Source organism: Coptis chinensis, chromosome 5 (genome assembly GCF_015680905.1).
Source record: "Coptis chinensis isolate HL-2020 chromosome 5, ASM1568090v1, whole genome shotgun sequence".
NCBI lineage: Eukaryota > Viridiplantae > Streptophyta > Magnoliopsida > Ranunculales > Ranunculaceae > Coptis > Coptis chinensis.
In genome coordinates, this window is record NC_141460.1 from 54845179 (window position 1) to 54857223 (window position 12045).

A 12045-nucleotide genomic window follows, 5' to 3' on the forward strand; every position below is an offset into this window, starting at 1 on the left:
TAATGCTCACAAAAAACAAATGGAGTCGTTTATTTGGTAAATGTACACATCAAACGATGAAACCTTGATATATGAAAATGTCAGTAAACTTCTTATTATTGCCCGGTCTTCTAAGTTAGTTTAGTCCAAAATTTACGACAATCTCAAGTCTAGCAAAGTCTTAATTAAGGAAATGAACGTGTTTGACATGCAAAATGACCAGTTTTAAACTTATAGGTGCCTGTACGTCCTTCAAAGTGTATAAATAAGCCTCAACGTACATGGGAGAAATGCAAGAAGCAGTGGGAACTAAATTTCTCAAGTTATAAGATTTGGAATGGCGTTGAAATTGTGTTCTTTCATTGCTCTTATATTTGTTCTCCTTCCAGTGTTTTGTGTTGAAGCCCTTCCCTCTAAGTCCAATAGCACCAAGCCAGAACCCTTTGAGTTTCTCAAGCATTTGAAAGGATGCCACAAGGGAAAAACTGTTAAGGGAGTGCATGACCTTAAGCAGTATCTTGAGAGATTTGGGTACTTGCACTATGATAAAGTCACCAATAACAGCCACGCTGATGACGACGATTTTGATGAACTCTTAGAGTCCGCAATCAAGACATACCAACTCAATTACCATCTTAATTCAACAGGGACTCTCGACTCTGAGACAGTGACAAAAATGATGACGCCTAGATGTGGAGTTCCCGACATAATAAATGGAACAAGTGCTATGCGGTCCGGCAAAAATAAACAATACCGTCATAGTTCTGGTACTCTTCATACTGTGTCCCATTATTCTTTCTTCCCTGGATTCCAAAAGTGGCCAAGTACTAAGACGCATCTTATGTACGCCTTCCTCCCTAGCGCGAGGAAAGACATTTTGAGTCCAATATGTGCAAGAGCCTTCGGGAGGTGGTCATCAGTCACACACTTTACGTTCGAAGAAGTTCAAGACTATAGAACTTCAGATCTTACCATTGGCGTTCACAGTGGCGCTCATGGTGATGGAAGTCCCTTTGATGGACGAGGTGGAGCTTTAGCTCATGCTTTTGCACCCACAGATGGTAGGTTCCATTATGATGCAGATGAGAGTTGGGCTAACGGTCCTGTTGTTGGTTCATTTGATTTGGAAACTGTCGCTTTGCACGAAATCGGTCACCTGCTTGGGCTTGGACATAGCTCCGTTGAGGGCGCCATAATGTACCCGAGAATTCGTTTAAAAGGATTTGCATGGAGACGACGTTCAAGGCATTAAAGCCTTGTACAATAGATAATCTAGAATTGTTGTGATCAGTATTTGAGACTATCATGTGTTAGTAAATTCTATGCTACTATGTTAAAAAGTAGTACTGGATGTGTTTGTTTTATGTAAGGGCTCATCCCCCTTCTGGATGCTATGATATAACAAATAAATTTTCAAAGTTTCAAACTATTTATAAACAATACTCAATCATATATCTATCACTGCTTACTTGGCTTTGACCATAGTTTGTTACTTCAATTCTGGTCACCTTTACTTGTTTTTCCTAACTGTTTCAAATCTTTCAATTCTTGTTTCATTGTTTTGCTTCTTGTTCTCCTTCCTGTTTACACTTTACACTATTCAAGCCCTTCGTTCCATATAGTCCAATAGCACCAAGCCAGAGTTCAAGCATTTTAAAGGATGCCACGAGGGAAAAACTTTAAAGGGGGTACATGACCTAAAGACTAAAGTAATACTGTACCTTGAGAATTTTGGGTACTTGCACTATGAAATAATCAGCCATGCCGATGATGACGACTTTGATAAATTCTCCGAGTCTGCAACTTGGACTCTAGACTTCAGAGATAGTGAAAACTGAAAACAATGATAATGCCAAGATGTACGGTGGTTTATTTTTTTTTATTTTTTTTTATAAGTTACTTTTATTAAATGTATGAAAAGAACAAGAAGGCCAGCCGAAAGGGCAGACCAGTGTGAGAGGACCTCACTTACATGAACTGCAAGTTCTGACAGAAACAAATAACCAATACATAGAAGAAATAAAAGACACCCCAAACTACTCCCCTGAGCTCCTCTTCTCAGCGATGATCATGTCAATGCATGAATAACAATGTCCCTAAAGTTGTAATTGTTGGGAGATTTCACTAAGAAATCACATCTCAACCTAGTTACTCTCTATCCGGAATGACTTCTCTTGGAGCTCACACCAAGAAAGTCACCCACCCAAGACTTTGCACTACACCAGATTTAAAAAGAAATGACAAGACAAGACTACCGACGCTCTTTTTTGTCTTTTTGTGAGCACGCCCAACACGCGTCGTTGAACTCCCCGTAAACGTCAGATCAAAACCCATAGAAAAAAAATAAATAAAAAAAAATCATCCCAAAAAAAGTTTTTTTCTTCTCTCTCACAAAAATAAGAAAACCTCTCAAAATCCTCAATTTCTCTTCATAATATTTGATTGATCCTCAAATTGCTCTCTTCATCAAATGTACAATCTCAATCACATCAAATCTACAATCTCTTCAGGTAATTTCAATTTTTTTATTTCAGTTGTTATGGTTAAGCGATTAGGTTAGATTTTGACGATTTTTAATCCGTCAATGATTAATTCATATAATCTTCAAACATGTAATCATATTCGAAATTCGTTAAACATATTAGTATTGTAATCAGATTCAAAATTAGTGATTCATTGATTTGTCAGCTAGTTTTGCGTTTGGTAATGAAACCTAGATGCATAATTAAAAGTTTAGAAATTAAAAATGACCAAATTCAACATTGTGCTTGTTGATATTGCTGACGATTATTTGTTAGGCAATCACGCTGTGTAATGTCGTAATGCTAATGATGATGTTTAGCGGTGGGAATTTTTTTTGTTTGGTGTCCTGAAAGAGGAGCTTTGGGGAATATGATAAAAAATTAAAATGAAAGTTTTGTGTTTGGTAACTTGTAATATGTTGATTTTAATAGTGATAATTACCTTTATCATACTCGATCCATCAACAGAAGACATTTGTATTTCTTTGTAAAGTTGGAGTATTTTTTGATAAATTGCTTCCTTAATGTGGGAGTTGATGAGGATCACTCCCCCTATATTTGGTAGCTTTAGAAAGGCAGTTAAAGTCAGTAGATGACCTGATGGGACTTGTGATACAAATCATTTCTTTTCGTATGAAGGCGGGTATTCTATGGACACTGTGTATTTAAACCAAATGACACGTGTCAAGTGTCGACGGGTATCGACACAGTTACGAACAGAATGATTATCGCAAGTCACACGCTGTCCTTGTCCCCCCAACACCAGATGCTCCGAATGCACATAAGTTTGGTTCTGAGGTAAAGTTCCTGTTTAGCTTCATACAACATTTCCTAGTGTAAGGATTTCATGCCCACCATTTCTTGTTTGGTGTTTACCTGTGCTCATTGCTATTGTTCTTGATATTGTTATCCCTTTATATTAGTTCATTTATCTAAATTTACTTATGTTTCTAAATGCTATAAACATTGGTGGCATGGTGTTGAAAATCATGAATTATATACATTTAGTTATCGTTTAGATATATCGTTTAAAATTACATATCGTTTAAAAATTGCATGTCTCTTGGATACACAGGAAAATGATGTACATGAGACTTTGTTACAACCCAACTACATTGTCGGCAACGAAGTGACCTATATTAGAAACATGATTGAACCATTTTTAAAGCTTTGGATTGATAAGGTTCCAAGCATCAACACTGGAGGATCAAGCATTTTTCTGTCAAGTGAAATTAATAGTTCTGCATTTTTTTATCTTAACCTTTTGCGTAGTGATTGATAAGGTTTGTTGAATTCTGAATTATTTTATATGATAAGACACAGATTATATAAGAAAGCTTAGTTCAAGTACTTAATATTTGCTAGTTGGTTGTAATCGTATATTTTAGTTCATATCTCACGAGCCCGACTTAATACATATGAAGAGAATGCAGTTGTAATCAGATTTTTTTGCAAGCAACATATCCTTTCAGGCCTTTTTAAGTTTTTTCCCAAAAGCAGTTTTATGCAGTTAATGTATTAAATGCTCAAATATAAGGTAAGATTTCTGATCTCATATGCGCGAAACTTGGTAATAGATAATGTTATTTATTTTATCTTAACATGGAGGCATAGCACAATACATACAGCAAGTGTTGGCATGGAGTGGCTAGTGTAGGAAGTTCTCAACTTCCAATGTTTAATGTATTCCTAATGTGTCCTCAATAGACTCTGCAATCATTCCACCTTTGTGTAAAAAAAAATGTTATATAGTTATGTTGTTCTCATGTTTGTGATTCTGTATTGCTCACTGTTTGAGCTTAGTTTATCTACGATTTGTAGTACAAATTTTGCAATTTGAGAGTGTACAGCAGTTAATATGGTAGGGGTAAAGTAGTTTTGATGAAAAATAACTATGCCTTATATGAAAGAGATTTCTCATTATTCTGATCCTGTTTGTCCATCTGTTAGAGCATTACGCTTTGAAATTTAGTTCGATATCAATACCAAAATATAGATTTCGATTATTCTACCATGATCCCCAAACTTGGTCAAATCACTAAAGAAAAAAACATACTTCATCTTGGGATATTGACATTAGTTTGAGTTACCTTGAATTTCTATTGCTATTAGTATGTTAGAAACTCAAGAAAAATTATATGTTACTTGCTGTTTTTCTTAGTTTTGCTCGCATTTTGGATTAACTCTCTACTTTTTCTACCTTTTGAAAAGATGTCTCATGTTCTTTGCTACCTTTTGTTTTCAGTTTTCTCTGCTGTCAGATCCAAAAACTAGGAGATCATGCATGTGCAGTCTCCTTCGAACAACATCTTTGCTTGTTCTAGTTTTCTTTATCAGGAGTGCTTTTGTTGCGACAGATTACAAACAAGTATGAAACTTCTAGCTTCTTAACTATACTTACTATTCATATCCATTGTTGAATTCCTTTTCCCTGAAAAAGTACTATGTCATTCTGGTACATAATTGCATAAGAGGATATTCCACATATGGTTTGACATTAAGCCCCTTGTCTGTTTTTGCTTCATCTTAATAAGAAGGTTTCTTCAGCTGCAGTTCTGTAAAATATCTATTTGATAGGTCACTAAATGAAAACAAGTTACGTCATTGGTTTCACGACCTTAGATTTACAAGCCCTTCCACTAAAATTGCCTTTGATTAACTACTTTTGTGACTAAAATTTACTGAGTTTGGATTGAATCTGCAGAAATTAACAAGATGGGGAGTACCTGACTTTGCGGAAGAATACAAGGTTTTTTATTTAGGAAAAAAAAAGAAAAGAAAAAGAAGCTTCTAATAATGCTTATGGTTCTTATTAAGTTGCAGCTGCCTGTAAGTTAAGTGGAAGTTTTCTTCCTTGGCGGTTTATAACATCTTTGTTAGTAGGTATTTAATAGATGAGTTTTATTTTTCTGTTGATGGCATGCTGAGATTGGAGTAGAAGTATTAGCAATACCGTAAATGTTGCCTGTGTAGACTGTAGTCAACTTTCCATCTGATTAATAAAACAGTGAAAATCACGGTTATTGTGACTCAATTTCTTGGCAACTTTGTTGACTATTCTGAATTAAGATCAATTTTGTTATTGTTTGTTTGAACCAGAAAAATGCTAAGCGTTTCATGAATTTATTTGCCATTGTGGTTGGAATAAAGCAAAAAAAGAATGTGAACAAAATGGTAAAAAAGGTAACAGACCAACATGGTACTCCCTCTCCGTTTTGATCAGATCACGCTCTTTTTTGTGGTTTATGAATCTCTCGTACTTTATTTTGCAGTTTCGTTCAACCGATTTTATTATTATGTTTTTCCATTATGATGGTGTTGTGGATGAGTGGAATGACTTGGAATGGAACCATCGAGCGATACAGGTATCTGATATTAATCAAACAAAATGGTAATTTTTACCAACATGATTGAGTGAAGCTCTATTCTTTTGAATATACATTCTTGAATTTTGGCTTAATTTGACATTTATGATCAATAGGTGGTTTGCTAAGCGTTTCTTACATCCAGATATGGTGGCGGAATACAATAATGTTTTTCTTTGGGATGAGGACATTCTTTTCTAGTTGATGAACTAGATTTTTGGACCCGTTCAACAAACGGGGACCGTTTTAATATAATTTTTTTATGTATCAAAAATCTTATTTCCAAACAGTAAATTAATTGATCAAAGTTCATAGCGCCAATTATTTGCTAGATTTCGTTATAGACTTCAAACAATAAGGAAAATAATAAGCAATAAAGAATTATGCAAGACATTTATACTTTTAGGAGATGAAGTTCTTGAGTCCACACAACAACAGTTGCTAATGATAAGCAATATAGCAGTAAGCCAATAACTACTAAATAATTAAGCTCAGTATAAACCAAAAAGTTCTCTCACTGATCTATCCGTATTCTCCTTGTCTTGAACTTAGCCAAATGCTAGGGTGTAACAAATAAACTCCACCTCAATAGAAGAAAATACTGGAGAAGAAGTAAGAAAAGAAAATTCAAACCTGGGGTTTATTATTTCGAAAGTATACTTCACCAAATATATGTCTACAACTCCAAGTTATGCAACAAATTTAAGCAGGTAAGTTCTAATCAAATCTAAGTCTCAAATTAAATACTAACTACAATGGAATGGAAATTGCACCCACATTACAGGGGAGAAATCTATAAGTTAAAAAAAAAATACAATGATCATACACTCTACACAACTACTTGAAATGAAAAATCCAAAATCCAAAATCCATATTTATGTTAAATATATTAATGAATAATAATAATAATAATAATAAAATTGATTTACTGAACAATTCGTAAATCGGTAATGAAAATATTTCATCTTCCCAATGCCATTTGGTTTTCAGTTGGGTCTGAGAAATATATATTTCTTTGTAGATGTATACAAATTTTGGGTCATTAAAATCGTTCAAGGATACTCAAGGAATACAGTTTAAGTTATCATATCATATGGTACTTGTATTTGAGCATGCGTACCCGTGTCATTTCAAATACAATCACTTAACCATGCTACCCTTATAGTATGCAATTTGTTAAATATGCTTTTATGTTGCTATTATTCTAGGATTTGTCTCCCCCCACCCCCAAATCATATTGGTCTTCTCTATAAGTACAGTTATGATAGTAGATGTTATTCATCTCACTTAAATGTTGTACATTGAATAGTTAATGATTTAATTGATCAAGTACAACCGTTTATAAGAGAAAAAGCTCAATTTGTTATTAATTTGTATCGGGCTATAAAATTTGTTTGGGTCGGGCCTTATAGTTTAAATTTGACAACGAATCGGAGACCATAGTTTTTTAGTTGCATACTTGCATGTAGAAAGAATAGCACATGTTTCCATTTATACCACTTGTTGGAAGTTTTAGAAACTTACATTAATAACCCTGACTCTTTGTTGCCTTCATTTTGTACGACTTCTCCAACAAAGCTTGTTGTGGCATAAATTCAACTATTTCTTTACACCCCCTTAAGCTATACATATGTCATATAGTCGCTACTTCATTGTCAATATGTTTGAAATACTCTAAAATAAATAATTCTAAAGAAAATAGTTTGAGTAGCTGTAGAGAAACAAACATATGAATAGTCTGTTCAATTAAAAACAGAATAAAAAAAGGAAGTATAGTATCTACATAATTGAACTAATTATGGGTTCGAAATTGTGTCGCAATTATATGTCATGAGTTTATGTATGAAACAATCGACATGACAATCTTCACAAAGACATTTCATAAGATCATCCTATTTTTCCAAGTCAGTTCGTCTGCCCTTAATAATAAAATCCTTAATAAATTCCTAATTAATTAATCCAACTCTTTAAGTTTAATTTAGACATAGGGATACAAATAACAAAACCAATGGTGGGCGATAGCAATGTACATCCATCATATACAGTGGCAATGACTCATTCTGGCTTAGTATAGTAGCCTACCAATGTGTAAATTTCAACACTCTAGCCACCAAGCAAACCTGGGAATAAATTAATAAGCACAAAAGGTCAAAATAATGTTTCATTTCAGCGGTGCATTAAAAACATTTAATCACCAAGTAACAAAGTCAAGAAGAGCGAAGAATAACTACTTACCATTTGCAAATATTTAAAGTTGTATTCATGTAGTGTCCTATTGAAATTGACTCTCTTCAAGCAAAACATGAATTACATGGTTTCCGTTAATTTCACTGTATTTCTTAGATCTTAAACAGATGAACATCATGAGTTTCCACACAATCATCTGAGAAGTTCATCTCCCTCTGCGTAGAAGTGATAAGTACATAGTTAGGTGATCCCATATTTTTTAGCCATTTGCTTTTCATGATGGGTATCTCCTTGTTGCCAAATGCTTGCATTGATACCGTAGAGTCGGATGGTACTTGCATATTAACATCAGTTGTATACCACTTATTTGATTTAAAAAAATAATAATAAAAAAAAACAAAAAAATACAAATTGTATGCCTCTTAAACCAAAACCAACAGTGAGAGATGAATAATTGTTCCCACATATTCGGTGGTACTTTACTGCATCCAAATAAGGAGCTCAACTATAGCAAGTTCCAATACATAAATCAAACTCTCTTACAAATAGTGTCACTCTTTAGACTAATAAACTTCAATATTTAATTATCATCACCAAATTTGAAAACTTACAATAATTCTAAAATACTTTATTGCTCAAAATACTAATTCAATAATTCACAATACAAAATCCTAAAATTTCAACAATCCATCCAAACTACAAATTACAAATAATACCCGAATCTAAGAAGAAATACATTACCAAACACTATATTCCACATCTATTACTAAGTTTTTCACGGAAGTTTCTTATTAAGAGGCAAAACTTGGAGCCTTCTTGTCGACTGAAAATTTTAAAGAATATATGGTTGTGTGGGTCATAAAAAACACGCACTTAGTAACTTATGCAAATATATGGAATGTTGTTTCTTTTAAAGTCCCCGACATGAATGGAAGTGATATGTTCATTAACTATATTGATGCCCACTTCAAGTATATTGAAAGAAACCAAAATTTGTACTAATTGATTGGCCTAATAGAATATTAACAGAGATTGACCTTATATATAGGATATAAATATAAGAAAATGAATAGAATAGGTGGGAGGAAAAAAAATAGCACTAACCGTTTCTATGTCAACAACTCTAATGGAGGTGAGTGAAAGATCGTACATGTGTCCTCCCTTGCAATTGAATATCATCGACTGTTCCACATAGAGACAAAACTGTAAAATGAAACTCAATCCAGAGCTATATCAGTATATAAAGCAGAAAAGAAAAAGACAATGGATAATTTATAAAGAGATTGTGGGTTGATCCTTCGGTACCTCATGATTCCATTCTAACCTTCTTTGCTTTGACACCAAGTGAATCTGAGTACTCAACCAACATCAATGATAGCAAAAAATGGTTATAGGCTATATGGTGGATAACAAATGGCAAGAAAAACTTGCCAAAACTTCAAAAATAGAGCATTAGGAATTTATACGTAATAATTGAAGATATTGTCCTCGCTTTTATATTGTGTAAAAAATTTGTTGATGTGGCCCTCACTTATGATCTGACCATTATCTCCCACTGTATAATAATGGCATATAGCCATTGAGTTCCAGCCACTACAGTCTCAAAGTTCCATAACCCGGGACAAATGTATGGTCTCTAGATCGTAATTAATAGCATTAGATTGTTTTAAACTATGGCTAACAATCTTGTGTGCATGCCTCAACAAAACACAACATCTCCATTTGGTTCCACCCTATTTATATTCAACAGACAAAAACGTTGTAAGCATGCATATATACTACTTTGACCAAACATATATAGTAGGGAAGCATCAGTAATTCAGCATATACCTTTTTTGGTAATTGGGAAGGACAGCCCACAACTATTTTTTGATGTCAACCCTATGTTTGTTGTTCGTAGGTAGATTAAAATCTTAGGTATTTTTTTCCAAGGACTGAATTAGTGGCCAAAGCACTTAAATTACCCTTCTCTACCAACTCTGCAAAAATTAATTAAGTACGCATATTTTGAAATTCACTTCAAAACAACCATCATGATAAGTCATCAAAAATAAGTAGAGGAGCCAAACACATGATAATTATCAAGGACTCATAAATCTCATGTTTGTATGTGTAATAATTTTCTTTGCAGGACATCTAAGCAATACATGAATATCTATCTAAGGCACGACTTCTTTTTTCTTAGACACGAACAATGCAAAAATAACACTCAATTTTTGAAAAGTTTATGTTTTCATAAGCTAATATCAACTTATTGATAACCCACCCAGGTTAAGTAATAGCTCTTACCTGGTCCCAAGTGTGTCAATTTATCGAGGTTCCAATTTATAGCATGTATTGGTTTGTATGTCAAATTGCAACACTATATATAAACATAAAAGAGGGGGTGGAGGTGAAGATAGCTACCTAACAATTACCCATATTAAAAGCTTTAAAGCCATTGATTTTTTGAATGAGGTGTGATATACAGATCCATGCTCAACCAAGCCATACCCTTCCAGTCCTACTCATATTGCAATGAACAAACGCAAATCTCAAGTTCTCATCATTGGGTAATGGCTCCATATATGCTTTTAACTCCTGATGATACTGGACTCGCCATAAAATTTTACATTAAATGTGCATTGCACTACACGTTGAACTGAACTTTACAATATATGACACTGATTTTGTGCAGTTAATTGTAATGTGGGTACATCATTTCAAGATCCCTTTATTACTTTGAGACTAAAGTAATCAGTTACATATGAAAGGATATATCATAGTATAAAAAATCAAAATATGTTCTTCCTACTTGATTGATTACATCAAGAAAGAAAGTCTAGCAAATGGCATATTCAGTAGACCACTCATCACCTACTAACCCATTTTTTGAAAAAAAAAAAAAAAAAAAAAAAAAACTAACCAATGACAAAGTAATTGGTGAAGGTTACAAAGTCGATCTAACTTTCCTATAAGAGGAATAGCATTAAGGGTTCCTATAAGCAAAACTTCAGGATATTATATACAATAGAGACATAATTTTGTAGGACTATTTACCTTTAATACGGGAAGCAATGCTACCATTGGACATGTAGAGGTGAACCAAAAGCTTTTGATGTTTGGCATGCTACACCCAATTAGCCTGAGAAGATCAATCGAAAGCTATGCTGATCATTTGAACTTCAATCCAATATTATCATAGAGGGCACACACCCATTTGTATATAATTTCCCATCCATTAGATTCTAACATGAATTTCGTAGATACAAATTTATGAATTAAACCATGCATCTACAGGAGAACCAATAAAGAAATATGGTATTGAAGAAAGAAGAGTACCTTTGGGGGAATATAATAACTGCACTCTTTTGTTCACCATACACAATCCACCATTCACTTCTCTTCATAGCAACTATGATGCTACAAAATTGAATAAAGTAGAAAAATATTAATAATTACAAAAACAATGTTTGTTAAAAATTGTGAAAAGTGCAATTACCCCTAGTTGTAACAAAAGAGAGTTCAAATCCTAGAAAACAAAACCTTGATGACTCATTCATAAATCACTATCAATCATGATTAAAACCCCAATCCTATCATAACTCATATAATTATACAAAAGAAAATTATGGATCCGATGAATCACGTTGTAATTTTACCTTTTTAGGTAATTTTTGTTGCACCCTTCTAGTTGTTTGGCATAAGTACCGACTGACTTCGGCTCCCATATAATAGACCTAGATGTTGCTCAATCCAATGCAAAACATTCCCAACTGATCCTACAAACCTCAATATCACACAAAAAAAAACGCCAAAGGGCCAACACTAAGTTATAAGCTCCCATTGCAATTGACCTCCATGTTAGTTCATGTAAGTTTATTCTCAAATAAAACACATCAAAAAATTGAGTAAAACTAATAACTGATAATTGCAAAAAATAATATGATTATTTTAGAAATTGTATACCTTGTCCCAAGAAGCATCGCTCAAAGGGAAAACAACATGTTTAT

The 12045-nt window shown here is 33.6% G+C and overlaps 2 long non-coding RNA genes and 1 pseudogene across 2 annotated transcripts; 2 read left to right on the top strand and 1 right to left on the bottom strand.

The window, feature by feature from the left end:
• Positions 1-254: 254 nt before the first annotated feature.
• On the top strand, positions 255-1405 carry LOC147497994 (metalloendoproteinase 3-MMP pseudogene; annotated as a pseudogene).
• A 1125-nt stretch (positions 1406-2530) lies between these two features.
• On the top strand, positions 2531-5894 carry LOC147497995 (uncharacterized). Its single transcript, XR_015194179.1, has 5 exons — positions 2531-3299; positions 3577-3727; positions 4747-4869; positions 5206-5684; positions 5774-5894. It is a non-coding gene; the product is annotated as an uncharacterized LOC147497995 (long non-coding RNA).
• Positions 5895-7686: 1792 nt separating this feature from the next.
• On the bottom strand, positions 7687-11814 carry LOC147497996 (uncharacterized). Its single transcript, XR_015194180.1, has 6 exons — positions 11695-11814; positions 11375-11447; positions 11093-11177; positions 9359-9403; positions 8102-9256; positions 7687-7986 (listed from the first exon to the last, which is right to left on the bottom strand). It is a non-coding gene; the product is annotated as an uncharacterized LOC147497996 (long non-coding RNA).
• Between the last annotated feature and the right edge of the window lie 231 nt (positions 11815-12045).